Below are 27743 nucleotides of genomic sequence, written 5' to 3' on the forward strand. Positions count from 1 at the left end.
AATTGTTCATCTCTTGAAGCTATTTATTTGTAGCTAATAGCTAGCATTTGATGTCTCTTGAGAAATGCATACACAGACAGTTTCCATGGAGAGGGGGAAAAAACAACCCACCATCCGGGCTCCTGTTTTTGTGTAAGGAAGACGCAGTTTGTGTGAGCAAGACTTTGAAAATGTGTTTGTACGGGCTGCAGGTGTTAGTTGCTGGTGCTTACTGGATCTGCGGCGATGGGGCGAGATAATGGCCCCTCTAGACTGGTCGGTTGTATTGAAACAAATTACTGCCAGAAGCTCCCGAGTAAGCAATTTCTAATGGCAATGGCTCCGATCACTTCGCACGCGGTTTATTTTGGCCTCTTTCCCTTCACATGCTGAATAATAACAGTGCCACTGGTGTGCAGTTCCAGAGTTTCTCAGTTTTTCCATCAGATACCTAACATTTACAAAATGACTTTAAATATTTGCCTCAGTCCAAGGTCTTGGCACCCAACACCTCTTTTTCTTGTTGACTTAATTTTGAAAGTCCATGTTGCCATTTTCTCAATGAGCAAGCCTAATTAAAAAGAGAGAGCTCAGTGGCTTAGGATTTAAGCTGAAAGCAGTGATGCAGAAGAGATTTTTCTGAAGGAAAACAAGATGCTCTTGGGGAATGGGGAGGAAGTCTGGTGCATTAATGCTTCGTGTCTTGAGAAAAAGCTGCCTGTGGTTTTGTGAATAGATCCTGGATAAGAGATGGGGTCATTTTCAAGATGGCTCATGTGGTAGAGTAAGTGGTATTTCATATTTATTACTTGTTGTTTGCAAAGATTTTAACTACCTCCATTTTGACTGTACTTTCTGATTAAGATCTTCTTTCCAGCTTATCCTTTGAACTCCTGTTAAAGACCCTGAGGGCAAAACATCCAAAAGTACCCCCTCAAGCAATAGCAACCACCCTGAGCTAGCAAGACGCCATAGGATTGACCCACCTGACCTTTACTGCCCACCTGCATATACCCGCTGACCTTTCTCCCACATTTTCTTTAAACAAACCCAGATTTACAGCACTTTGGAGACCATCTTTGAGATGTTAGTCCACTGTCTTTCTGGAGTGGCCTCACGGGAATAAATTTCTGGTTTCACCGCCACTTGTCTCTCTGCCTTCAGACTTTGTCAAGCAGTGAATGGCCAAACCTGTTTTGTTTTGTTTTGTTTTTTTTTTGGGACCCCCCCCCCAGAGCCAGATGTTCTTGCACCCCTGTACTCCGGTTACTTTTTTTTTTTAAGTAAACTTACTCTAGAACTTAAAATAGTCTGTTACAGGCAGTTTTCAACTTGAAAATGATAGTGCATGTGTTTTGAAAATTTATGTGATGGTTTGAAAATTGAAAATATTTCCTCCATATAATAATGTTATAAATTAAAAAAAAAAATTTAACATAAATGTGGTAAGAGTACCCTGTGAAGGGGAGGCCCAGTGACTCTTTGAATACGATATTGTTTTCTGCTGGGGGGGGGGGCTCCATTTTGCCTAGCAATTGTAGCAGGAGAGAGACTACCCCCCCCATTCTATAGGGAAAGAATAATTCAAGAGGAAGCTTAGTGAATCCATTGCTGAAATATTTAAAAATATCTATTTATTTGTTATACTCTATCTCAGGCTATGCAAGGGACGTGGGAGGAGCACGTGATTTTTGAAAAAGAATATTTAGAGGTAGGATTTTATTGTATAATTGGCCAACTCCTCATCTTTGGGAAGAACTGCTTGATTTCGTGGAAAGGGCCACATGTGGCCGTCTTGCGGCCTACAGTAAGTAGGTAGCAACAGAGCATGCTGGTCCCTATGGTTACCAGGAGCCCAGCTCAAGTTGATTGCTGTCCTGCATGCATTTCTGTCAGGATCTGCCTGTGTCACCTTTCAGCCGTTTAGTATTTACCCTCCTTGATTCAGCAAAGGAGATTGCTATAAAATTAATCTAATTTCCTGGATGTTCCCTTGTTACATTGGTTACTTGTATTTATCACACGACTCAAGCTTCCTGCTACCCTCTGTTACCCTCTATTCACTAACAGCTCTATTAATGAAGAGCTTTTTATATTCTTAGCAATTATTAGATTCTTTCAGAAGCTCTTTACATAGCTGGGGCAGGTCAATCAAGAAATAGGGACTAGGTGCTATGCGTTTTAACTCAGAAATAAACGTTTCGGGTCATCATGAACTGCCCTGTACAACAAAATCCTCAATTAATGAGGATTCCTCTGAGGAAGGGCAGTTTCTGGTTAATTGAATTTTCTTTTGGGAATTGAAGGTTAAACATGTTGCCGTTTCTCAACCCTTATTAACTTACTTTCTTTGGCTTTTGGAATTCAGATGTCAGGGCTGTGAAAATAAGTTTGTTCCTTTGCGTTCGTCTTTTGTAAAAGTGCTTTGGGACATCCTTATGAGTTATAAATCTTGTTATTCAGGCTTTACTTTCTATAGGGATTTAAGAGACTCCGGGAATGGCTGCTGAGTTCTGTTAAGTTGTATTTTTTGTGTTACTTTGTTTTCTTGCATCTTAGATTCAGAATGAAAACACAACCTCCCCATGTCAGCATCAGTAGGCCTCCTTAGTGATACAATCCTATTATTTCTGGGTTTACAGATACTCTAGCAAAATATAATAACAGCAGTGAGTTAGTTGTCTGTAAACTGCTTAACATATTGATTTTTCTTCAGTGTGAGTTAAAGTCAAGTTGTCTTTGCTTTAATAGGCTGTTGAGTTGACTGTTCTGCATGATCCAGACAATAAATAAAACTAACAAATGTTTTTCAAGCACCTGCTCTGTGCTCTTTATGGTCGGCAGTTTCAATGTCGGTCATGATGTCGTAGCATAGATGTGCCATCCTCTGACAGCCTTTGCATAAATCTTACCTTCTAAAAGTAAGAGAAACTTATCCCTGAGGGACTTTGTGGCCATAGCAGTTCTGATTTCCTTGTTTGAAATATTGTTAGGTTTTCCGGCTTTTTTCTTTTGCCCTCAGTACTTCAAAGAGATTTAATTCTAAAGGTTAAAATACTGTAATGTTCATTAATCATAAATTATAGATATTTAAGAACACAGAAAACGTTCCTGAACGTAAGTAGGAAGCTCAGACAAAAGGATTGCTTTAATTTCACCAAAAATTGCATCCTGATTTTCAGATGTGTTGTTAAGAGTTTGGGGTCTCCAAGTAAAGATCGAGTTTACATCCTCATGTGTCAATGATAACAATGAGAGCTAAGTTAGGAATTAAGCCAAGAATAATAGTTTATGTTCCAGATTTGGTTTAAATAAAAATGGAACCTATTTCCAGTGGTTTCTCCCCTTAATTGTTGATCTAGCCAGACTATGACTATTGAAAAATAACCTTTAAAACATACCTCCCCATCCCCCAGATATGAAGAAAAGATAGCAAAGGTTAAGATTTGATAAGAGGTGGGTCTGAGTTCATGGGGGATGCATTGTTCTCTACACCTGTGTGTTTGAAATATAACACTTTTAGAGGACTCATTTCTTTTATACATTTATTTTCTATATGTCTGCATTTCATTTGAGTACTGTGAAATGAGTAGACCCTATAAAGGGGCTTGTTGGGGTTTGTGATTTATAGATGGTAAAGTTGATTTCATGCTCTGAAGCTGAAGCTATTTACCTCTTTCAGGTGTTTATGAAGAGCTATGGGTGGTAGTAGCAAGTGTCCTCTTATTACTTGACAATCGAGGGCAAGAGAGAGGTCAGGCTATTGATGGAAGCTTAGAGCTAGCAAGTCAGCAGATAGGCTTTTTAGCTGTTTAAGCCTAGTTTTATTGGTGCTGAAGCCTTGATCACAATAGCAATGCTGACACACGTGCTATTTTTTTCAAGGTATATGCTGGTCATATGAGAAGAAAATGAACGATACTGAGCTAACAGTAAACGAATTTACCTATTGTATGCCTACTTTGGATACAGTATATAATGTATATACATGTACACAGACAACATAACACGCACATATATTTTTAATCACAGTACTTCCTTGTAATTTATGTCATTTGTCTCTAAAACTAGTAGCCATATTATGCCTGTGGGTTAAGTTAGGTCGGCTTGAAATATCCTGCAAGATTTTAGCTCGTGGTTTTTGTGTCAGTTGGAGAAAGAGAGGAGGGAGTGTGGCTATTGTGGAACCATGTATAGGGCAGATCCATTTACAGTGCACATGCTTCTGTGGGTTTAGCTCCCTTCCTTCCTATTGAAGTGACAGAAAAGGAGTAAATCCCCAGGAAATAGGAAAGGAATCCTTAGAGGGCAAGAAATACGGAGGAGTTTCCGTAAAACAACTGGGGGTCAGAAGAATGCTCTCATGATATTCCTTCCCATAAAGAGAAGCTAAGGCCATTGGAGAAGTCGAAGTAGTTCCTTGGGGGAACCCCAAAGAGTGCCTGAGTTCAGAGTCCGCTGGTCAGGGAGTGTGTATGGTCCTGCACTGGGAGGGAGACTGTACAGGGTGCCACTGGAAGGACAACCTGGTGGCACTCTCCTCCCAACCTGGGGGTACAGGGAGTGGTTGGTTGGTACTGGCTCCCAGGCTAAAGCCACCAGAAGAGTTCGCTACACCAAAGGAACTTTGGTGACGAAAGAACCACACTGAAAATGATTTCTGGCTGTCGTGACAGATGGAAAGGGAAATAGGGAAAGGCAGCACCCCAAAAGGAAGGAAGTACTACACCTGGAGTACGGCTTTCCTTCTCTGGCACTTCTGGCCCCGCCCCTGCTTCTCTTCATGCTTCTGAACCCACTTTAGAAGAGTCCGAGTTTCGGCCTTCCGCTTTCAGGGAGGAGCCAGCTCTAGAAATGCCTTCCTGCCGGGGGTAGCCCCCACTGGGTGCCTATACCCACAGGGGCTGCGATGTTTAGGGAAAATGAACATAGCTACGCATGCGCTGTGCTCACTGCACCTGCCGTATAGCGCTTGTAAGGGCAGAGCAAAGGGCTTGGACGAGGACGTGGGCTGCACGGCTCACAGTATTTCCTCTGGAGAGATGGAAGTGGGAATTGGAATCTAAACTTCTCACCCCTGATGTCGATGTTATTTCATTGAGTATAGTGAGTATTTTGAACTTCAGGTGGGTTGTTTTTTTTTTTTTTTTTTAAAGTGAGTCGTTTGCACCTTGAGCGTAGGAGATAGTGCCATGAAGTTTGCGTGCCTGGCAATTGTGATAAAAACAATTTGTCAGTCAAATAGAGTTTTAGTCCTATAAACTGAACTGAAAGTGTGGCCAGTAGGGATATAAAAAACATTACCTGTAATTTTCATGATAAGCCACTAAGAATAGGATGTGTTTTAATGAGCATCGTGTGGCTGCTTACGAATTAGCAAAGAAAATCTGTAACAGACCCTTTTGGTTCTCTCTGATTTAGAAAAACAGATTGTGAGATCTCTAGTTTTGCCTGTGACTGGGGGAGATTTAAAAACTGTCCTGAAAAGGTCCTAGAGAGTTCATTTTGCCATGGCAGAGGTGAGGAGGGAAGTGCAGAAGAGGGCGGGGGAGGGAGGAGAAGGTACAGTAGAGGCAGATCGAAACCATCCAGGGGGAGGGGTTTAAAATGAAGACTGACCTAAGGGAGGAGGTTAGGTTTGGGGAGGATAAGGGAAAATAAAATACAGGTAGAGTATGGATGTTCATTGTTTTCTTTTTTTTCTTTTCTTTTTTAAAAAAGATTTTATTAATTTATTTGACAGAGAGACAGCCAGCGAGAGAGGGAACACAAGCAAGGGGAGTGGGAGAGGAAGAAGCAGGCTCCCAGTGGAGCAGGGAGCCAGATGTGGGGCTCGATCCCAGAACGCCGGGATCACGCCCTGAGCTGAAGGCAGACGCTTGTTTTCTTTGAAAACCAAAAACTGGGGTGCCTGGGTGGCTCAGTCGGTTAAGCGTCTGCCTTCTGCTCTGGTCATGATCTCAGGGTGCTGGGATCGAGCCCTGCATCGGGCTCTCTGCTCAGTGGGGAGGCTGCTGCTTCCTCTCGTTTTCCCTCTGTGATCTTCCTCTTTCAAGTAAATAAATAGAATTTTAAAAAAATAAAAAGAAAGCCAAAAACTTAGGTCCCCAGGCTCAGGCAGGTGCTGCGAGGACTTGGGTTCACTGCCATAGGTGGTGGTGATGTACCTGAACATAAACTTTTCTGGGAGCTGACTTGTTTGTCCCTTTTGGGTGTGAGCCAAAAATTTAACAGCTCTGATGCATGTGTCAGCTATAGACGACTTCTGTAGCTTTTGTGGTCCAAATTGAGTGTCTCTGTGTGTTTGATACACTTAAATGACCTGTCCACTTTATGCCACGGCGATGAGCCACAGTGTAAATGTGGAAATCTCATTTGGCCTCTCCTTACTTACTGGGTGAAATTACATTTCCAGGGGACAGGTTATGGAGTTGAAAATAAATAACAAAAAGAAAAATCATCAGGCTCCAAGCAAGTTGTTCATGGACTAGCGTGTGAACAGAACATCTGATTTAAAAAAGAAATTGTAGATGGGTGGGGATGGAAAGGCAAATATGTTATGTAGCTGGCCAAGTCCTATTTGGCTGTGTCAAAAAATGGAAAAAAATAATCTTAAGTGGGTGAAATTATTTCTATTTTTATTTCGTCTTGCTCGCCCTCTGCCTCGATGCTGGCGTGCTTGAGCCTGCTGTGTTACTGCGTTGTGCCGTTTGCGGGGGAGCCCAGTGAGGCTTGGTGGTGTTTGTGCTTGCCTCTGGCTCGCTCTTGCTGGTGCTGTTTGGCCATGAGTGGTACAGCGAAGTGTCCTCATCTCCTCCGCACCCCCACCCCTCACTGTTATGTGCAAAAAGCCTGTAAAAATGAACATCTGGCAAAGAAACCATCCTGATTTCAGGAGGAAGTGCCCTGGATTTATGATCTCCCATTTCTGCTCAAGTATAAATTGGAGACTAGCTGGGGAGAGCGTTTTTTGCTGTTATTCACGGGGCCGGGTGGGGCGGGGTGAGCCTCCGCGCTGGGGTTGCTTCCTAGGCCGGAAAAACATTTTGCATCGGCTGAGTGGCTTGCTGGCCTGCCAGGATGCTGTTGTTTTCTATCCCGATTCAGTTTTGTGGAAGGACAGTGGGTGTGATTGTTGGCTGGGAGCTCTTGTCCTCTTGATCACTAACTAGATTGGCTACAAGAAAATTCAGCCTCTTAAATCCCACCTATTAACACTCCAAATTTTGCCTATTGACTTCCTGCCTTGAAGTTACTTTAACTCTGTAAGATGTATTTTTAATGAATTCATAATGACTATTTAATTCAACTTAATTCAAACTAATTAAATTTAATTCATAATGACTGGTTTTAAAAGGACTCTGTAATGCTATAAAATGATACTGGTGTGAAGTATGTATTTCTACCTAATTACTTATATACTGCGAAAAGCAGTACATTGATCTACAAAATTTTTTTGACATTTTTCCTGTTGAAGAGGTTTTGTAGATCACCGACGTTTGGTAAATCCCAGTTGAGGTCTGGTCCTGTCTGTTGAACTCCTATAATGACCTCTCTTCAATTCTGTCTCCCAGCCCCTGCCCTGAGAACATTTTCCTTGCTTTATGTAATTCCTTGTTGGACTAATCTCTACCTCCAAAAGCAACTGGGATAGATTAAATCAAGGTTCATGGTCAGCCTATGAAAATAAGAACCTCATTTCAGGATAGATTTTTGTAAGATCACTTTCTAAAATAACAGTATCAGAAGTATTTCAGTAATGCTTTTTAGTGAGGAAATTAGTTCAGTGTTTTAGGTTTTGTCATCCCAGTAATAGATTTGTCATCTCAATAATAGATACATTCTGTTGTTACGGTTTTCACTTTTATCAGCTAGAGGATGATTTTAGTTCAAGTGCTTTGAAATTGCTAATTTTTTCTTCCAGTTTTATCTAATGCTTCGTAAGTGGGACACTCAAGTACATTGCAAAATCAGGAAGATCTGTTTTTCCTTATCTTTCATCATTTTCCATATTTGTGTTGAATTAATTAGCTTTGATTCAGATAAGAAACTAGTATTTTAAAAGATCCTGGTGTCTTAGTATATTTTTTTTTGGTTAATCAGCCCTTGTTCCTTCTGACGCTAAATTTTTCTCAGGACCCAGGCAAATCAGATCACGTTCCTTTTCCCTTCCTTTATTGAAACTTCCTAATTGAAGCCTGTTGTAGCCGAGAAGCAGTTTTTATGGGCTGGCGATAAGAAGAAAATAGCTGATGTGTTAGTAATTGTTCTGTTTTTCTTCTATCTCACTTTTTTGGACAATCATTTCATTCTCTCTCCAGCAGTTTTCATGCAAACAGTGGCAACAAGGCTTACATGCCTACTGCTGCCCATCACACCAGCCATAATTGTGCGTAGAAATAGTGGATGTCTATTTCCTAGCTCTAACGAATGTCTCCTTGAGGGTCGTGAGATCAACAAGAGGTATGTTATGAAGCAACCCATGATGAGAATCAGCTCTGTTGGAGGAAGTCCTAGATGGTAGGGTCTAGGCTGCGAGAGCTTTAGGACTTTAAAGAAGTGAGAGGCGGCGGTGCAGTTACGGAAAATGTTCTCGAGGAGGGGAAACGAGTTGAGGGTTCAAACTGTTTTCTCACCAAACTTGTCCTCATTTTAAATTCAGCATTTGATAGGCTTCCAATTTAATATCTTTTTCCCCTTTGCAAAATGCCTTGGGATTCTGAAAGTGATCTTTTCTAAGGAAAGATCCCAGAGTCTTTTCAAACCCAGCTGTGCTAACTTTCTCGAAGAATGCTGTACTGCGGAGAGAAAGAAACAAAGGTGCTGATAAAATGAATGGTGTCTGTCACGTTTAATTTGGGCTTGTAGGATAGGCAGCATTTAGGGTCCTGCAGTTTTTCAGAAAACCAGAAAAACTCCTTCCAGATATTACCGAGCCATTTGGCTTACATATGTTATTTGCTTGGTGAGTACACAGGCTTGGTTAAAAACAAAAGAAAACACACATTGATGATTTATAAGGAAAGAAAGCCAGCGGCATTTCCTGGTGGGTCCTTTCACCCATCTACCCCAGGAATGTATGCAGCCCTGGATAAGTCAGACCGAGGCCTCTGTGCAACTGGCTGATAAACAAGGGTCAGCCAAGTGTGAGGCAGGAGGAAGGGACCATCTTCAGGAAGCTCTGAGCTTTTCCTTTTGTGGGGTGAGTTGTTTTGTTGGGCCCAAATTACAAAAGGCGTCTGACCTCTGTGTTACTGTTCTTGTTTCACCTTCAGGATCTGACCCAAAATAACTAGTATCTTTTTGAGTAACTAGAGACAAAGCTGACAAAAAGCAATCACATTCAGAAGGAGTCTGATTGTGAAACAAAGAGGAAAACCGCACAAGGGGAGGTGGGAGCAGAATTCATAGGAAAGCTACTACCATCATCATCCTCATCTGCAGTGTGTCCAGAGCTGCTGTGTGCTGGGATCTTTCATGTTTCAGTGATGTTTAAGTTTGGCTTTAAAAATACATAGTATTAAAATGAAACTTACTAAATTGTTCCTACTTCGTCTCCTTCTAAAGAGAATGGGTATGTATTTGATTTGGGAATAGTCATTTTGGTTTAATTAACAATTGTTTGAAAGTTGTTAAAATCATTGCAGTGAACTGCGTTTTGCCCAAGTCATTCATCGCATGATGATTTCAGATTGCTCTTTATATTGGATTCAAAAGAAAAAGGTTTGGGTTGTGGCTCTTTCCCAGGTCCCTAGATCAAAGAAAGCCCTAGATCATTAGGCATTAGAGAAATGACCTGGTATGCTTTGGGATGCTGGGCTCTGAAAGCCCAACATCAGGACCATGTGGATTTTGTTCATCGGACAAAGACTTCTTGTATACATATTATGGGCTAGGAACTGTGTGTGGAAAGCAAGTAGAGTTCACATGGAAACAAATGGACCTGTTGTGTCAAAACACAGGAACCATCCTGCAAAGTCAGCTTTTGTGTTTTAGCTCAATTTCGTTAACAGAAGGAGCAAGATTGGTCTCAAGAATACATCTAACACCTGGAAATTCTGTCTAGGAACACCCAATTTGGCTATGCTGTAGGCTCACTGCTCCTATTACTCTGTTCTTTACAGAGCCTGCATATGGAAAGGGAAGTTCCGAGTTCTTTTAGGAAGAGCTTTTATTTAAAACAGTGCTAGGAGGCAACAAGAGAGTTGTTTGGGGTTAAAGAATCCTTGGAGTTGCGCTGTCATTTCAGATGCTATAGGCACATGTCACCTGTTCCTGTGTTCCTGTTCTGTATAGATCACATTACCAGATATGGGAATGTAATACAGAGAAGACGTTCATGCCCTAAAAGCCTTGATGTCCTTGTCGAGGTGACAGGACACCCACACGCGCACGTATACATACATACCTGCAGGCAGCATGTACTGAATGCCAATTGACTGTGATGCCTTATTTAGTGTTTTAAACTAGAGATTAACACGGATAGCTATTCTGAAGTGACGTTAGGATTTCTTAGACTTTAACGTTAGCCCTTTTCACCATTAAGTTGGTAATAATAATTCCCCATGTTTACCCTGGAATCAAACTTGTGGCTTAAAGATAGGCCAAACCCACTGTGGTTCTTTAAAAACTTTTCATCTTGAAAGAATTTCAGCCTTAAAAGTTGCAAACTTGTACCAAGAATAGCCGTGTAACCTTCACCCAGCTTCCCCACATGTTAACATTGTACGTAACCGTAGAGCAGTGATCAAAAGGAGGTTATTAATGGTTAGACGGTACTATTAATGACTGCTCCATTAATGCCCTTTTTCTGTCCCAGGATCCCGTCCAGGCTCCCGCGTTGCATTTAGTTGTCAAGTTTCCTCAGTCTTCCAATCTGGGACTGTTCCTTAGTCTTTATTTTTGATGACTTTGATCATTTTGGAGATTACTGGCCAGTTGTTTTGTAGAATATTGCTCACTTTGGGTTTGTGTGGATTTGATTCAGGTGATGCGTTTTGGCAAGAACACCACAGCTGTGATGTTGTACACATAAGAGCGTATTATCTTAAGATGTACTTAACATCCACATGTCTTTTTACTTTGCTGTCCTCATCACCTGGCTACGGTAGTGTCTGTAGGTTTCCTCACTATAAAGCTACTATTTTTCCCTTTGAAACTAATAAATATCTTGTGGGGAGATACTTTCCCACTGTGCAAATATCCTGCTTCTTATACTACTCTTGCTCATTAATTTTAGCATCCCTTGGTTCCTCGCCTGAAATAATGATGGCTGCGGCATTTGCCAAGTAGTGATTTTTCTATTTTCATCGTCCCTCCTTCATTTATTGGAATTCTGAAAGGAAGAGCATTTCCTTCTCCTCTCGTTGTTTATTAAATTTTTACATGTGTATGGACTAAGTGGCTGTTTTTCTCCATGCGTTATAATCTCTTCCTGTCATTTTTTGTGTTGCTCAAATTGTACCAGATTTGGCCATTCGGAACCCTTTAAAGGAGTTTGGCTCCTGCATCCTTTTGACATGTTCCATCAGTTTTTGGAGCGGTTTCTTTTTGACACCATAAGATGTTCCAAGCTCATCTTGAATTTTCTTGCTCCAGCACCAGAATCAGCCATTTCTTCAAGAAACTCTAATCCCTTTAATTGGAGAAAGGTATTTAGAAACCAAGTTCTGGGCACGAGGTGTGCCTATTGCTACTGAGATGTCAAGGCCCTCTCAGCGGGCAGAGTTAGGAAATAGGTATTTGTATACCCACATGCACATCTGTATCTCTATATGGAAACCCACAGGGTTCATTCCAGCTTGCCCCTTGTCTGTAACTCCTTCCTCTGAAAGTGAGAAACCTGGTTCTCATTACCACAGTATATTTACTTTTTGGTGCAATCCTACGCTACACATAAAGTAGTTTCAGAATGCGGACAACTCTCCCTGTAAGAAATAAGTCTCCTAACTAGAATATAATATTTGTGTGCAATTCTTTTGCTTTTAGCGTTAGAGTGTATAGTTGCCGTAGTGTTTTCCAGAGTTAGTTCATTTTCCCCCGCCCACTCTGGTGGGCTTTTATTTGTAATGCAGTTACATTGATACCTGCCACATCCTGGTTGATTTTACTTCTTTATTTTTAGGCGACGTGAAGTATTGCCATAGTTCTAAACCTTGTAAGTAGATGAAAAGTGTGCAGAGGAGGCATCCCTTCCCCCTCAGCCCTTGCACATCCTTTTCATTCCTCCATTCTGTCCATTTCATTCCCACTCCGTTTCTGTCAGTAAATACTCCCATTACTTCTTAGTTTATCCTTCTTGTGTTTATTTTTTGCACAAATTCATAGAAACATGTATTTTCCTAACTTTCTTGATTATATGAAAGGTGGTATATTTTCTGTTGCACAAAAATGACCACAAATTTAGCACCTTAATGAAAATGACATAAATTTATTATCTTGCCGTTTCTGTGGGTAAGGAGGTAGGGAATGGCTTAGCTGGGTCTTCTGCTCATGGTCTCACTAAGCTGAAATCAGGCCGTTGTTTCTGGGCTCATATCTCATCTGAGGTTCGGGGTCTTCTTCCAGGTTCCACTATGCCAACTGGTTGTTGGCAGAATTCAGTTCCCTGCAGTTGTGGGGCTGAAGCCCTCATATCTTAGAAGCTGCTCACCAATTCCTGTCAAGTGGCCCCTCTCCACAACTTGTGACTTGCCTCTTCAATGGGAGAGTATCTCGTCTGCTTTGAATTTCTCTTTTTTCTCTGACTCTAGCATGGAAAATGGTCTCTATCTCAGAATGAGAAGGAATTGGTTCTTATTTAACCTAATTAGTGAATGGAGTTGACATCTTGTAAAGATAAAGGGCCTATATGAAGAATCTGTGGCTTTCTGCAAGGCAGTAAGCATGAAGGAAAATGGCCCCTTCCTTATTTATAACCTGAGTGGGGTGGGAAGAGCCAATGGTGTTCTTTAAATAGGGAAACAGTCCATGAGTAGCTTTTCGTATCTGGGAGTTCGGTAAGCTACATTTCCTCTTAAGGGTGATTGGGGAGTGAGAGTCTACCAATTGGAACAGTATCATTGATGCAATGCAGATCCTAGAAGGTCAGTATCAAGATGTCTCTTCAGGCTTATTGGAATTCACAGCTAAAAAGCTGTTGGAACTCCAGAGAAAACAAATGAACATATGAATAAATCAATCAGAATTTGTATTGATATATTTTCCTAATGATGGTCCGTCCAGAGTCCTGAGAATTACTGCTCTGAAGCCTGGCCACTCTCCCTCTGCCAGCCTTTGCCTTGTTGTTTTATAGGTTAGTGAAGGGTTTGGGTCTGAATGGGTTCTCATCTCTATGAGGAAGTTTGGGTGCGTATAGGTTTTAACCAGCAGATGGTTGACAGACGTGGCCATCAGCCTTCCAGACTTGAGATTCTAACAAAATTCTCTTCTGTGGGCACAAGCTGAGAAAACATGTGATTCATAAAAACACATTTGTGTGTGCATATATTAGCTAGCATCATACTGAGTTATAAGTTCTTGTTATTTTGGTAATCTGGTGCTTTGGGCTCTCCTGATAATGGTTTCTGGAGACTTCAGTTGAACTGTGTTGCCCCAAATCCAACTCTGGATCCATTAAATAATTCAGCCGAGTTTCTCTTTCATGTTCCCTCCAGCCTGGAGGAAGTCTGTCTGCTTTCTCTTTTGCACAGTTGGGAGACAGAACATTGACCTCTGAAGCAATGCTGGGTTTCCTTTATTGGAGCTAACTTGGTGTTCATAAAAGCAGAGCAGTGATTCAGACAGGGCTGACTTGGTGGAGCAGGACGACTTGGGTGGGGGAATCTCTGAAGATAACACATTATGGACAACACCCAGAGGAAAATGGACAGACTGTGATAAGGATCATTGGCTATTTCTGGCCCACCAGGGAAGGAGGAGAATGAGAACTAAATTGTCCTCTCCAGTAAACTTAGATTAAGAAATCGTCTGATTCTCATTCCGCAATATGACTATCAAAACAAAAAACAAGACTGGCCCTACCCAGAATTGATTGGGAGGGTAAATGTATTATTCTTCTGTTACCCTCCTTATTTCTACTTAGGTCCCCAGCACCTGGTTAATTGAATGCTCCCAACTATCCCCTCAAACCCTTCCCTCAGAAACCACCCCAGACTTGTTCGAGCTGCTAATAACTGCTTCAACTAGATCCCCTGCCTGCAGCCATACCCAGGACCCTAGCAATGCCTCAAAACAGGGATCCAAATTCACATGCCTACAGGGATAAGGTAGGTCCCTTAAATTAGTAAAATCTGCTTTGATTTAAGACGAAAGAGCTTTAGCAAGCCAGAGAGTAACTGCCATGCTCCGGGGGCAAGCACCTCTCAGCTTTTGCCCACAATGGGCAGGCAGGCCAGTGTTGCAAGGCCTGCCAGATTTTCAGAAGATGGAAGCTTGGATTGTTACATCAACTCTTCCGTGTCTTTGGGGACATCTCACAGTTTTAAGAGTTTCATGGACAATCAAAATGACTTCTTAGGCCCTTGGTGCCCCTTGAGTCAAACCATGGAGGTCAGTACTTCCTAAGCAGAGGTCCCTGATGTAATATGCTTTCTTAATGTTAAATTTATTTAGCTTAGGACTTACCTATTTATTGTGAGATTTTTGTCCGCACTATATTGTTGGTGTAAGAATATAGTTGCTTTTATGAAAGAACTTGGGGGGGCGGTAAAGGAAGAAGGTTCTTTTGCTATACTCAGTCGAACTTGAAGGGTGATCCTCCCAAAAAATAACTGAGAAACTCTAAGTCCAAAAGACACGTCTTATAACTTAAAAGCATCATTTCTGGTGAGCTGGTAGCGAATGCTCCGGTAACCAAGGCTCCATTCATTTGAAAAATTATCTTGAATGAGCAGCCAGCAGAGAGGTTCCAACCCAAACCAGCCAGCTTGCCCTGATGTCTGAGCCTAATTCCTTAGGGAATTCCAGGGTTTTGAGTGAGAAGATTTTAGGACTTATTTACATAGAAATGAGCAAAGGGCCTGATTGTATTCGTGGCTTTAACAAGTCAGATATTCAGTTTCACTCTGCATAAATTTGTGTAGTGCCCCCTGCCCCCCCCCCCTTTTGAGAAATGAATTGCCCAGACTCCTTCCTCTGGAAGGATGATTTCCATATGGGTCTCGTGAATGTGCGTCCTGTACTGTTGCTCTGACGGAGTCCTGGGCGCCCTGGGATTTAGATAGTGACAGCAAAGTATGCTATGCACTTCGAATGTGAGCCAAGTGTTCTAATAGTCCATTTAAATTTCATAACATAGTTTCCTGAAAGAGAAACCGGTCACCAAGTGTATGGCAACAGGTAGAGAATGGAAGGTATAGTAACAGCTCTCCCTGTTGTGCCCCACCATTTAAAAGTAGACCTGAGGAATTATAAAATCGGCAAAGGCAAGAAAATATCGGTGTCTTAGCTTTTTACCCCTTTGTCCTTCATACTCAGCTATGAGGTAAGTTTTCTTATGAAGGTGAATATTTATTTGACTTATTTCCCAGGATTGGGGCAAGGGGGTAGCAGTGGGAATTTTGTTTGAAGTGTATGCTTCTCTGATTCTCCTTCTGTACTCTGATACTGGATTGATTGTTTCATCCTTGGAGCGCCCACTTGGACGCAGCTCTACTGGAAACCTCAATAGTGAAAACAGTTACTATTTATTGAATATTTTTTAATGGGCCACACACTGTGCTTTGCGATACATGGATTATAACAGTTATTTTTCATAATGGCCCTCTGAGTAGAGGATAAAGGAGGGGGATGGTCTCCAAAGACAGGAGGCGATCCTTCCTTTGTTTTACCCTGAGGAGAGTGGAAGAGGAAGCCCACATGTGTGGTAGGTTTGTCAGTTTCGAAGCAGGAAGTGAAGAGAGTTCTGGAGTAAGGGTGTTCGTTTCCCTTGTGAGGTACAGGGGGTGAGGGTCTTGGAGGTTTGTAGAGACTGGAAAAGAGTTGATGTAGCTTGTGTGCAGAGTGACTTGACGAGAGAAATGAAGACGGTTGTCTTGGCAGCGTCGAGGGACACTGGAGATGGGTCTCCCATAGAGAGGAAGTCCCCAGTCAGCCTGCTGGTGTGCTCTGTAGCCGGGCTCGAATCTCGGGATGGGCAGAGCTGTTGACGCAGAGTTCGTCTAGGTTTGGGGGTTTGTTAGATGGCTGCCCTGAGAAGGCAGCTAGTGAGTGGAGCAGGAAACATCAGTGTGTTGCCAAGGATGGTGTTTACCGGGGCCGTAGATTCTAGGCTGGAAAAGGAGGGAACTGCAGATAGGAATGAGCTGATGGGAGTTCTTTACTAAGGATCGGACAAATTTGGAGAAAGTGGTATAGTGCAGAAGGACAAATCATTCAGATAGGAGCCAAGATGTTTCCTTGCCATGGAGTGTTTACCCTCGCTTCTGACAGGTGACCTTTTGGCACACTTTTGACCGTGAGGAGTGATGTGTGCATTTGCGATTTATAGTTCCTTCCTCCTGGCTCCTCCTACCCTCTGCAGAATGACTTATTAAAAATCTGTCCAGTCTGTCTCCCCATATGTTTCTCATTTTATGTTTTCTTTTTTTTTCTTCCAAATTCACATTCATGCTCAGAATCGTGAGGAATGAGTAAATGGGCTATTTACTGAATGTAAGCCTCTGTCTTATGCACTAAGGCACCTTTTTATCGGTAGATCTCAAGGGTCATGTATGTAAGGATTCCCCCAGAGATTTGTAAGAGATTTGGATTCCTGGGCTAGGATCCCAGAGTCCCTGAGTCAGTACCACGGGGCTGGAGCCCAGGAATGTGCATATTGCATATTGATACCCTGGCGACTCTTGGAGAAATGTTACTGTCATTCTGTCATTCGCCTTCATATTAGGTCTTAAGTGTAGAAAGTACTGAAGTGTTGGAAAGCAAGGCGAAAACCAGTGAATTAATTTGGCTGGAAACACCATCACATTTGAAGCAGAGTTGTTTGGAAATTGAGTGAAAATATCACATGATATTTCCCTTTGTTTAGCTGAAATTATGTTTTATTTCTGTCCTGGATATTTTGGAAAGTCAGTCATGAATATGCTTATTCTTTAGTGGTCTGTGTTTTTTCTTTTTCTTTTTCTTTTTCTTTTCTTTCTTTCTTTTTTTTTTTTTTTAAACCTTAAGGCTTGGGAGGTTTTATGGGCGGGGGAGGGGGGGAGAATCTTTGCGTCTTTGGTTTTTTAATGAGCAGGAGACAGTGTGAAAACTGTTCAGTCCCTGAGCTTCTTGGAAAGAAAATAAAGTGTCGGTATATAAGTGGTTTTTTGTTTTGTTTTGCTTTATTTTTGTATGAAAAAAGCAATTAGGATTTGCCTTAGGGCAAGTTGGAAGGTTACAAGAAAAAAATGGTAGAATTAGTGAAAGATCCAATTGTAGCTATTTTTAAATGAAATATGAGAAACCTTTAAACAAATGAGAATTTAGAATTCATGAATTGCTTTTTTTTAAATAATATTTTCTTCCTTCAAGGGAAGCCTAGTTATTGGCTTACTATTACAAATTATTAACAACTTACTAAAACATGCACATAGTATGCGAGGTAATCTCATCAGGAGTGTTGGCTGCTAGACAGGCTGATTCACTGTCCGCCCCACTGATTTCAGAGTCACAGGACTGCAGGGTTAGAAGTAGGATATTAGGAGTTATCTGGCCTCAGTGGGGTCTTTGGGTGTCTGCTGTTGAGGTTTTTGAAAACTGAAATCCAGTATTAATTTTTTAAAAAGTTTTATTTATTTTTGCGAGAGAGAGCGAGAGAGAGAGAGGGAGAGCGAGCAAGTGCACAAGCAGAGGGGAGAGTCAAAGGGAGAGGGAGAAGCAGACTCCCCACTGAGCATCCCAGGACCCTGAGATCACGACCTGAGCTTAACCGACTGAGCCACACAGACGCCCCCAGTATTAACATTTTTTTCCTGCTTAGCTCCAGATAGACATTCAAATTTTAATTTCTTCAGCATGTAATTGGCCTTTAAATTAGGGTGTCCATACAATTAGTCATCCTAATTGGAGTCCTTTGGAGAGTGAAAGGAGACACTGTTCATAATTATGCCAGGACAACAGGTATTTAGAATAATGCTCTATCATAAAACCAAGTTCTTTCAAATGGTTTTGAAACTCAGTGTTTGGCCTGAAAGATTTCTTTAGATATTACATGGGAAAAGTTGTATTTGGACTGAAGCTTATTGACCAAGGCGACCAGGCTGCTGTGTATTATGTGACACTTGCTTTACATGGAACCCCTAGGGAAATATACATATATTTTTTAAAAAACAAAATGTATCTACTTGAAAAACATGTATATTTTTCTCAAGTCAGCCTTATCCACCTTTTAAAGTAATTTCTCACTTATGGCTGAAGATGAAGGGGTAAAATGGTTTGGAAAGGTCCTTTTTTTAGAACCCTTCCAGAAAGCAGGAAGATCAGGTGTGCTGGGGCGGGGGGGTTGGTGGTGGATGTAGAATCTAGATAGGAGGTTTCCATACTTTCTCAGTTGCCAGTGTCCTTAGTAGCTCAGTAATTTCACATGGTGGCCCGAGTCCAAAAGGAATACCTAACTGCTCTATTTAAGTTTTTATGTGCAAACAATGTTAAGTATTTACTTCCCAATAACTTAGCAGCTATTTGAAAGAAATATTTTACGTCATTGGAAGGAAAGATACTTCCGTTGGATTATTTACAAAGTCACAGTTCTGGGGTGCTTCGTTGGCTCAGTTGGTTTAGGATCTGACTCTTGGTTTCAACTCAGATCCTGATCTTGGGGTTGTGAGGTCGAGCCCCACCATCGGGCTCCGTGCTCAGTGCGGAGTCTGCATGTCCCTTTCCCTCTGCGACTCCCCCTGCGTGCGCGCTCTCTCTCTCTCTCTCAAATAAAATCTTTTAAAAAAATCACAGTTATATATAAATATGTGTGTACCTGTTGGGCACTGCACAAGTTCTCAGACGTTGATTTTACTACCAGCCTCATTTCCTGTTTTTCTCGTTTTCATTTTCTCCTGTTACTTTATCTTAGCAACTGCTGAAAAACCAGCTTTGCCAAAGCAAGCTTTCATGGAAAGGAATGTAATGTGACTTAATGTAAAAACGGTGAACTACTTCAGGGTAGGGGTTTGGGCAGTGTCCGAAGACTGCATTTTTTGTTGTTTCCATCAGAAATTTAAAATAATTCCACAGTTCCCCTGTGAGTGCATTGTAGCGTGTTGGGATGCCTTGGCACTCGGTCTGAGAACCGCAGACCTAAGTATGTATTAAGTTCATCATTTGGACTATTGCTAAACATGCACTGTACTTACAGTAAAGAAATTCTCACGTAGGTATGTGTTTGAGAGACGCCAAGACATTATGTTAGGGAAGCGAACATGCTCCTGTCTTCCATCGCTCCCCCTTCTTGAGTTGGTTGTATCGGATCCTGGTCCTCCATAGCTGAAGTTTATTGAACCCTGATTATGTCAGACACTGAGCTCAATGCAACACTTCGCAAGTGTTCACTCACTTAAATTTTAGTGACCCTACTGTACAAAGCCTGTTTTGTCAGGCTCCCCTGGAAATCCTCCTGAAGTAGCTTGTGTCTCCTTTTAGTTCAAGTGCAAAAAGTTAAGTGACTTGCTAGTGAACGTACAGCAGGTAGTTTTAGTTCTAGGATATTAGCTTAAGCTCTTATTGTCTACTCTGAAGACTAGCATCTTTCTCCCCGGCCACCAGCTTTATATAGAGACGGCACCTCCATCTCTGTGTCTCCCGCCACGAGAGGTACGGTTCCATGATGACCCTCACAGGGAGGTTCTTCTGTCCTCATTTTCAGACGAAGATTCTGAGACTCAGAGAGGTTCAGTTGCTTGCCGAAATGAACTGCTAGTAACTGGAATTTGAACCCAGGCTTCAGTGACTCCAACCACAAAGCTTATCATTATGATTTATAGGGATGACCAGAAGACCTTGTAAAATCCTTGAGTTCTTTGAGAGTCATTAAAAAAAGATTTGAGTTATGATAATATGGCTTTTGTGTTAATATATTTTGATAAATCCTATTCATTTGAAAATCATGCATGGTATGTGTGGCACCTCTCTGTTAAACACTGTCTCCATTGCCCAATCGTGTGGAATAACAGAGAATATATTGTGCTTACCATTTATAAATATATGTATAGAAGAAAAAAAGGGGGAATGAATGGGCCTGTTTGTCAGTGGTCCAGCTGACACGCATGGAATATTACCGCCCCTCTAAGCCAAGACCCCCGAGGTAGGGGAAGTATGTGGAGGACTGTATTTCAGGATCAGGTTTTAAAAAATCATTTAGGAAGTAGAATAAGTACTAAGTAGTTTTTTTAAGTTACAAATTAGAAAGTCTCTTGACTCTCACTTCTTAAAGCTTAATATCCAGCAGCAGTTCATTTATATGTGGAGTTGAATTACTCTCTGGAGCAAGGCAGGTCCAAATCAGAGGCTTGCTTCAAGCTGGCAAACTCTTTGGATGGAGGTTACTGGATGGATTGTATTGTGTAATCCCTCAGGTCCTTAGGACTTGAACTTGAGGTTTAATAGACAGTAGGATGAATGGATGCATGGGAGTTGGGTTTGGTTTATTCCTTGAGCGAGGGGAGTGGAGTTGTTATAGAATGTAAGAATACAAAGATTAAATGGACGCTATCGTATTTTGGCATTTTCCCCAACACTTATAGTTCTCTTGGAGAAGCATAACACTGCTTTGGGGGAAACAGAAAAGTGTTTACATCCAGAACTCACTGAGCGAGTGTACTAAGTTCCGCAGCCCAGGGTCATGTCCCGCAGGCCTACTGTTGCGGTTTACTCAGCTGAGAAGCACAAGGAATCGATCTAGGCAGATTCCATATCCCCTGTCCCAACCCTTTTCTCATCTCACTCTTGCTTGCATGCCTTGTTATTCCTTTTCCTGTACACAGCTAAGTCTAGCACTTAAAATTAAATGGAGTGCAGCCCTGGGGCCTGCTTCCCAGAAATTGGTTGTCTGTAAATGTAGGTGTTTGCCTTCCCTGGAAGGTGTTCTGTTTTGTTACTTTTGCATACAGGGCAAATGTGATCATTCTTGCTCATTTCAGACCGAGACCAGGTCATACACTGAGGTAGCACCTCGTGCCCAGAACACATCACTGGAGTGTGAGGAAAAACAGGGATAATTCAAATGACATGGATTTTCTTTCACAGGAACCTTCATTTTCTCCTAGAGGGAAACAGCAGAGATGGAAAACCTACACCCCGAAAAAGAGATACCTCTCACCGAGGTGTCTCAGGGTTCATGTTTGTACCACATGGTTTAGTTCAGGTGTTTAATAATCTGTTCTGTGATGTCACTGTTGTACATTGCATGGGTAAAATCCGAGTTACCGTGTAGCGAACATCAGAAGGGTTGGTTTTGCTGGGATTGCATTGGTATTTACTGAACTCCTGAGTGTTTATTAAATGTCTTATCTGTCTATACATGTTCGAAATATTGTAGAAGAGATCATAGTATGTCAGGGAACATTGCCTGTTGTGGGAGAAAAAGCCTACACGTGTGAAATGGTGGAACGACACACACGATTGTTTGGTCCCTGCACGTGTGCTGTGGAAATGATACAAAAAAAGGCAACTCTAGGCATGGTGTAGGGAGGACCCGGGACCTAGATGGGGTTGTAGATTTTGGTGGAGAAATAGGAAGAGGGATAGTAGGAGGAGCAGATTTGGTCCAGGCTGGAAGATGAGAGAATGTATATTCCAGACCTTTTAAATATATTTTTTTAAACTGTAGATGATTGAAATAGACATTGTTAATAGTATTTGTTTAATATTTAATAACAACCTAAAAATAAATGATGGCTAACTTTGATGCTTCTCTTGTGGCCCTAATCATTTATTTGTTTAAAAGAATACAAAAGACCTGGGGGGGGGTATGTCTTTATCAAAATATAGCTTGTGTGACTGAGCTGAATTCAGCACACAATTATTATGCACCACCTGAATGTTGGGCACCTTACTGGGGCTATAAAGAGGACTTCCCTCCAGGGACTTGGCAGTGTTGTAAGCACAGAAGGATAAATCAATATAATAGAATATGACCAGTGGTCCCCTCCAAAGGATTTTGAGGTCGTTGAATAATTTTATTCTTAATGCCAGTTATTTTGGGAATTCTTTAGTTTTTGTGACATCTTAAGGAATTAAGTCATTTAAAAAATTAAATATTAAAGTGTCACATTAGACACCATGTGTGAATTAACTTGTTGATGGTTGTTACCATAAAAACACTAGTGGTATTGAAGTTGTGCTTTTTTTCTTACTTAAAAATCAGAAAGATAGTTTAGTAATAAATAAGGGCATTCAAATAATAATGCAAAACAATAAAGTAAAGGCTGTTTTTTGTGCACATATTTTAATAAAGTCTTAAAATTGGTTATCAAGGTTTTATATTTTTCAACTTTATAGCAGGGTTTTTTTAAAAATAGGTTTTTAAAAAAAGATTTTATTTATTTGGGAGAGGGAGAGAGAGCGAGAGTGTGCAAGGCTATGAGCTTGGGGAGGGGGGTGGAAGGGCAGAGGCAGAGGGCGAAGCAGGCTCCCTGCTGAGCAGGGAGCCCAAGTTGGGGCTCCATCCTAGGACTCTGGGATCCTGACCTGAGTCCAAGTCAGATGCTTCACTGATTGAGCCACGCAGGCGCCCCTGGCAGGGTTTTTGAATTAACTGACAGATAAGGTGTACCTCAAATAGTGCTGTTAGGCCAGATTTTGTATGCATAGAAACAGAAGTTTACTTGATGGCCTTTTCCACAACTATAAGGGCCAAGAAAGTAAGTAGTAGGCTAGCAGAAGAGAAAACCAGGAGCAGAACCATGCAGATGTGTCACACATCAGAAGGCCTGCCATCTAAGACCTCTCAGCCTTCCTGCCTGGCTCGGCTGGGCCTGTCTGTAGCCACTGTGGGTCTTGTGGAACAAAGTCCAAGACTGACAAGCGTCTGTCACAGTGAAAACGAAGTTTTGCCGGTGTTAGAGTGTTCGTATGGATAGTGTAGCGTTTTCTTTCATACCATGTCTTCATAGGAACTGGTAGGTTTATTTTTAGATTTCTCAGTAATTGAATCTTAGGGTATTGTCTAGTTCCCCACGGTTTTCCATTTCCTGCTGTGATTAAATTACCTTCTCTCTTTTATCAATTTAAAATACGGCATTTGAAATGGAAACCATGCCTCTAACCACTGGCAGTGAAAAGCAGATACGAAAATTTGGAAATTTGGTGTTGGGGAAAGAGGGAAGCCATACATTGGGGGAGCCCAAGTGTTGTCAGCCAGAGTATTAGTTTTCTACTGTTTCCGCAACAAATTACGTGAACTTAGTCACGTAAAACAACTCAGTTTAATTATCTTATGGTTGTGTAGGTTAGAAGTCTGACAGGGGTGTTACTGAGTGAAAATCAACCCCTTCAGGAAGGGCTTCTAGAAGCTCTAGGGGAGAATCCATTTCTTTGCCTTCATCAGCTTCTAGAGGCTGCCTGCATTCCTTGGCTCGTGGCCCCCTTTTTCCATCTTTAAACCCAGCCTTGGCTGGTGAAGTCCTTCTCACATTGTGTTACCCTGATTTCTTCCCTCTGACTCTCTTCTACCTTATTCACCCATGGTTTTTTTTTTTTTTTTGTTTGTTTGTTTTGTTTTGTTTTGTTTTTGAACTGCTTTTTCTTATTGTGGTAAATATCCACACCATGAAGTTTACCATTTTTAAGTGTATAATTCTGGTAGCATGAAGCAAATTCACTGTCATACGACCACCACCACTGCCTTTTTCCAAAATTCTTCATCACCTCTAACATCTGTACCCATTATGCAATAATCCCCATTCCCCCCAGCCATGTAACTTGTAATCTATTTTTTTTGTTTGTTTCTATGAGTTAGCCTTTTCTAGATATTTCATATTGGTAGAATCAGATAATATTTGCCATTTAGTGACTGATTTCTTTTATCCAAACATTTTCAGGCTTCACCCATGTTGTAGTATGAATCAGAGCTTCATTCCTTTTTATGACTGAATAATATTCTCTTGTATTTATATAAGAAATTTTGTTTATCCATTCACATTTTGATGGACACTTGGATTGTTTCTGCCTTTGGCTGTTGTGAATGATGCTGTCATAAATACTGGTGTACAGGTATCTGGGGAGTCTGTTTTTGATTCTTCTGGATGCATAACTTGTGGGATCAGCTGCTAATTCTGTGTTTAAATTTTTCAAGAGTTACCACAGTGACTGTATTTGATATTTCCAACAGCAATGTACAAGGATTCCAATTTCTCTACATCATCAACAACAAATATTTTCCATTTTTAAAATTCTTCTGCTTGAAAGGCTCTTGTGATTACATTGGTTGATCTAGGGTGGTGCAGGATGATCTTGCAATCCCAACGTTGTTAACCCAATCGTATCTGCAGATAACATCTTCATATATAAGGAAACAGTCACAGGTTCTTGGGATTAGCATGAGGACGTCTTTGTGAGCCATTATCCTGTCTGTGAACATGAGTCCGCCCCAGAAGTCACAGCTATTTACAAATGGGGAGCTATATATTTCAGGCTGTAATTTTTGGTCTCAGTTGTGGCAGAAATGTTCATCTTTATGTCAACAGCATAATTTTTCAACTGTTGTCTCAGAAGATGTGATGTTAGTTGAGCATAAACTTGAATTATTTTCTTCCTTTGATGAAAGGGCTTATCATGAATATAGAACCAAGTTCAGTAGTCTTTTTCAGAGTAATTGGGAAGGGGAGAGGGAGACAGACAACGACCCTAATCTAAGATGGGAAGGCATGTTGCTGGGAAACTATTGGGACAGAATGAGGTCAGGGCTTCAGGGGAAGTGGGCAAGGTTAAAAAAAAAAAAATATATATATATATATATATATATACACACACACACACACACATATGCGCTTGTTTCAGGTCAGCAGGTGATAGAGATCATATTTTTAGGGCTTGATTGGGGTGGAATCTGGCTATTGGATGTGTTATAATTAGAGTTTGATATCTCCAATCCTCAAAATTACTCTAAAAAGTCCTGTGTCATGGAAAATTGATGTTTATCAGTGGAATAAGACCCCTTTCTCTGGATTTGGATTCATTTTGGTCTGTGCCAGAAGCCCAGCACTTGAACGCATTTGCCCTTATGTTGTCAAGTGGCTGTCCGTGAAATAGTTTTTTAGCATCTTTACTGTGGCCTGTTGTGTAACTCCCCCATGCCAGTACACAAGGGTGTGCAGCTAGACAAAGCTCTGGGCATAGTAGCTGGCCTACAGTTGATAACGAATCATTTGAATTTGAGAATATGTTCAGGAATCAGGCATCAGGCTTCTAATGACCATCAGATAGTATGTTTGAAAGAAGTTGACTATTTCTTTCCATTATTCCTGATGGCCTGAAGAGGGATGTGTGATTTTGTCATCTATTGGGTGTTGAATCACTTAACCTAGTGATCTGGGGAGTAGTAGATACAGGGCTACAGGAAAACTTGGCCTAGACTGCTGTAGTTATGTCCTTCTATTCAGTGGATAAGATGGGCTCTCCCACCTAGTCTTACCCATATTGACGATAACGGCCCTGGAATTAAATATAAAATATATGTATACACACACACACACAGTCAACACTTGTTTATTCCCATTTGGAAAGGGCAGTGAACGTGTGGCTCATTTAAAGAAGTAGATAATTTATGTTAGAATTTGGGAAGTTTTTTGTTTTAGTTGGTGTTTCCTGATAAAGACAGGTAATTTTCTAGAGATTCATAATTTCACAAATAAAATGAGTTCTATGAATACAAAGGCCCAAGTCAAGGAGGAGTGATGGAGACAATGACAAGTGCTGGTACTTACTATGATACAAGAAAACCTGTACAGTCGGGAAACGATGGAAGCTTACTAAAGTAGAATAATAGGCCTTCAAGCATTATTCATTCACGTACTGGAATCGTATTCCTTACAATGTTGATGATAATAAGAGTAACAGTATCTAACATGTATTGAGTAATGACTGTGTGTAGGATTTTCTGCTAAATAAATGCATTATGTGATTTGCTTTTCTCAGATACACATGTATGTCTGTTCACTCATACACACACACACACGCACACACTCATTGCATAGATGTAAGTGGGCTTCTTTTCATGATAATGGAAAAAGAGTAATCGTCACATTGGCCTGGATTCTTGGTTCTAGGACCAGTAATAATGAATGTGGACCTTGCCTTCAGTTTTTTGAGTCTGTTTGGTCACCTGTAAAAGACAGAATAGGACTAAAATATCACAAGCTTCCCTTCTGGCTCTGTACTTTTTGATTATAAAATGTTGTGCAAGAGTCATCTGTATTTACGTCAATCCTTAAAAGAAAGTCTTCCAAGAAAACAGGTGTAACTAAAATTGTGAATGGGAGGTTAGAGGTAGGTCTCATTGTCACAGTTCCCCAGAAAGGACAGCTTTCCGGTCAGATTTTATTTTGAAGATGTAACTAGATCAGGGAGCAGGCTGATTTCTCCTGTTGTAGGCTTTCCTGTCTACAGTGAATGATATTAATACCCTCAGTGATTAAATAAAAATAAAGTGACAGTGAAAGACGTCTGACTGAGGCTTCGTTGTGGAGCCTGTTTGGCTGGCTGCCTGAGTCCCGTGCCAGGAAACAAGCTGAATACGTTTTAGCAGCATCCTCTCGGCCAGGAGGGTGTTGAAACTCAGATGGTCAAGTAGTTGCTTGGAACTAGAAGGAAATGGTTTGGAGGTTAGTTGAACAGAAGGGTGGGTCATGGATTGAATTTGCAGCCACCCTCTGCTGCCCTAAGATGCTGGAATTTTAAAGTGAACTCATGCGAGAATTGGTACCTTGCTCAGTATCAGGTGATGAACAGAGGAGAAACCCTTTATCCTGTGCCACTTGAGGACCCCAAAGGCTGGCTTCTCCTAGATATTTCTTTGGCTGAGGAATTCCCACTGCCTGTCAAGTAAATTCGAAATTCTGTGGTCTGGTGTCTAGGACCTGGCCTTTCTAACTTGGTCTCTCACCATCTGCTCCTTACCCTCTGGTTTATTCTGTGGAGTGCACACTCCTCTGCCTTTTCCTACGTTCGTACTGACCTCTGTTCACACTTTCCTTCACGTGAAGTAATGAGAATAAGCTCTAACCTATCTAGTGTCTTCCATGTACTGACTTTGCGTCATGCGCGTTATCCAGTTTAATTTTTCTCAGACTCTATGAAGCAGGTAGTATTATTGCCATTGTCACCCTTCTCATCATGATCACTATCCTTTCCATTTCCAAGTGAGGAAACTGGGGCTTAGTTTAAGTAATTTACCCAAGATTATAGTATTAATGAGTAGTAGAGTTAAGATCGCAACCTGAGTGGCCCATCTCCAGAGCCCAAATATTAAAAACCATATAATGCCATTAAATGCTGTTTACTACTCCTCACACATCCATAGCATTTCTTTTAACAGAACAACAAAGGGTAATGGCTGCTTCTCTGAGGTTGGAGTATATTATGTCAGCAGTTCTGGTTTGTTTTGCTGTACTCCTCTTTTTGCCTTGCGCTTCCCTGAAGTCTGAGTTTACCTCATATTTGTATTTCCACCTTCATTTGGTTTTTATTGGAGCTTATTACATGTTTGCTGAGTTGCTGAGTACCTGGCTATCTATAGATATGACCCAGTAACTTGTTTTTCTATGGGGGGGGCTGGTTCTAGTTCATATTTATAA

The 27743-nt window shown here is 41.2% G+C and overlaps 1 protein-coding gene across 8 annotated transcripts in view; it reads left to right on the top strand.

Moving 5' to 3' along the window:
• FMNL2 (formin like 2) overlaps window positions 1–27743 on the top strand; it is a 428341-nt gene that overhangs the window by 267476 nt on the left and 133122 nt on the right. The window contains exon 1 of one of the 8 annotated variants that reach the window (XM_057317776.1): window positions 8072–8442. The exons of the other annotated variants lie outside the window; for them this stretch is intronic. The gene's annotated coding sequence lies outside the window, so the exon portion shown is untranslated. Of the gene's footprint in view, window positions 1–8071; window positions 8443–27743 lie in introns of those variants that run through there. 8 annotated transcript variants of the gene reach the window in all.

Source organism: Ursus arctos, unplaced genomic scaffold, assembly GCF_023065955.2.
Source record: "Ursus arctos isolate Adak ecotype North America unplaced genomic scaffold, UrsArc2.0 scaffold_1, whole genome shotgun sequence".
Lineage (NCBI taxonomy): Eukaryota > Metazoa > Chordata > Mammalia > Carnivora > Ursidae > Ursus > Ursus arctos.